The following is a 2,485-nucleotide window of genomic DNA, read 5'->3' on the forward strand; positions in this document are numbered from 1 at the left end:
AGAATGGGAGGTTGGGGGTTCAATCCCCAACTGAGTCATACCAAAGACTGGTACCCAATGTACCAAAGTCCCTGCTTGGCATTCAGCATCAAGGGTTGGATTGGGGATAAGTCGATCCCTGCGACATACTAGGGGGCCGGGGGGGGGGGGGGGGGGGTACTTGTACATCTAGTTTCAGACACAGGAGATATGCTCCTGACCTAAGGCCACACGGTTCAGGAAGTGTTGGTTCCCATAAGAGCTACTACCGTTTAACTTCACAAAGCAGGGCATTAAGCTGCAGTTTGATCAATGAAGTTAAGATAAATATATCTTCTGACAGATCCAGGCAAGTTTATGACTCAGTTGGGGATGGTATGACTGGCACGGGGATGGAAAATGGAGTAATCACTTTCCATGTGATTACATGGAAAGTGATTACTCCATTTTCCATCCCGTGCCAGTAGTATGCACTAGTTCTTGCCTTTACCGTCAATAGGCCGTCCAGTGCCCCAGTACCTGCAGAGTAAACATAATGCATTTTAACCACATCCTCTCTCAGTCACTCACATGTAGTGACTTTGGTAGAATTTCAATAGAGTTTTTTTTCAAAAATGTCTTACTCTGTTGTCAGTGGTTTTCCATTCACCCACGTCCAATTTCCATCAGCCTTTTTTAGACCCATCCAAAATGGTACTGTCCCATTGCTCAATCCTCTGATGAATCCCTAATCATTTGTAGATGATTGAGACATAGTTAATAAGGTTTTCACCATATTCACAGAATTATATCACATGCATCTAGCAGTGGTTCTCAAAGTGGGGTCCGGGGACCCGAGGGGTCCTTGGGGGGTTCCAGGGGTCCCCAGCAAAAGTAGTTATTATAGCATCACACTCATTTTAACCACTTTGTCCATATATATACTGTATGTTGGCAATTCAAAAATAGCTAATCTACAAGATCACAACACGTCACTTCGTGCCGCACTTCGAGCTTGTACATCTGCTATTTTATTTTTATTATTTTTTACATAAATCTTCTCTTCTGGGGGTCCCTGGCACAAAACCTTTTCAAGTGGGGAGTCCGCGGCCAAATATATATCATTTTGGGCGTACATGACAAGAAAAAGTTTGAGAAACAGTGATCTACAGTATGTGGATGATGGGACACCTGGCTGGACACACGCACGCACGCACGCACAGACACTAACCTGTTCTTCTTTACTGTTAATGATCACCAGATCTGCTCCTGTCTTCAGACATTGTTCTCTTCCTTCCTCCCACGTTTTCTTTTCAGTAGATTTGTGATAGCAGCTGCATCCAAACTTCTGCCACCCACTGGGACACGACTTGACTAAACATCAAACAGGAGTTTTACTGATGGATTTTCAATGCACTGATCAATTCTACCATGTAGGATAATAATGATATAGATAAAAGATTCCTTCAAAACCTCTCTCACCTGCTGACTCTTTCTGGTTTACATCACTTTGTAACTGCTTTCTGTCCAGCACCAGGACAATGATCCCAGCCAGCAGCATAACACACAGCATCCCTAGACACAGAGCAACAACTCTGAGACGGTGGTTCCTGATAGGCCTTCTCACTGCTTTTAGAGCGCTGTCCTGCAACGAAAAGTAAAGCTACTGACAAAGAGAAACGAGACTCAAGAGTCTGGAACAGGGGTCATCACCATGCCAGCTTGTGGTGGACATTTTCATCAATATTTTATTTTTGTCACAGACATACAAAAATAATTTTACCAGAAACTCAAATAAGTAGCCCTAAATGTAATGTGCCATAGTGTCTTTGCCAGTGTGCTACACATTTTAAAACTATAGACTAGAATTTCTACATAAACACTAGTGCCACAAACACTGAGCCACTGTGAGTGTGTGTGTGTGTGTGTGTGTGTGTGTGTGTGTGTGTGTGTGTGTGTGTGTGTGTGTGTGTGTGTGTGTGTGTGTGTGTGTGTGTGTGTGTGTGTGTGTGTGTGTGTGTGTGTGTGTGCGTGTGCGTGCGTGCGTGTGTGTGTGTATATGAAACACATTTGTGACGTGAGTGCTAATTCAAGAAGTTTAGAACAAGAACAGAAGGGCCCCCTCTGGATCCACCAACAGTCTCATTGTGGGCAAGAGATCTATTTAGCCACTGCCTTTTCATCTTATTATAGACCGCTAATTCAAATAATGCAAAGATAATAAGTCAATAGTTTAATTATTAAACTATTGACTTATTCTTATATGTATATTTATGAAAAAAGTGTAATGCACATCAAACAATAATAAAAACATGATTGATGATTAACATACTGATGATTGCACTTGACAATGTTTATATGGTAAAAATGGTTGAAATTTCAGTTCCTTAGTTTATTTCTTTTTCTCAGTTCTCTGTTAGCTGGAAATGTGTAGTCAAATGATTTGTGGTTTGTCCTAAAGTGTCTTTCCAAGTTCTCTTTCTTCACCATCACTGTGCAGTTCTCGCTAATGAGACAAATACTAATA

General features: G+C 41.7%; 1 long non-coding RNA gene across 1 annotated transcript; it reads right to left on the reverse strand.

Moving 5' to 3' along the window:
• Positions 1-433: 433 nt before the first annotated feature.
• Positions 434-1,325, reverse strand: LOC308078499. Its single transcript, XR_013932526.1, has 3 exons — positions 1,190-1,325; positions 603-706; positions 434-498 (listed from the first exon to the last, which is right to left on the reverse strand). It is a non-coding gene; the product is annotated as an uncharacterized lncRNA (long non-coding RNA).
• Positions 1,326-2,485: the final 1,160 nt, after the last annotated feature.

This window comes from Gymnoscopelus braueri (assembly GCF_963280865.1).
Source record: "Gymnoscopelus braueri genome assembly, chromosome: 22".
NCBI lineage: Eukaryota > Metazoa > Chordata > Actinopteri > Myctophiformes > Myctophidae > Gymnoscopelus > Gymnoscopelus braueri.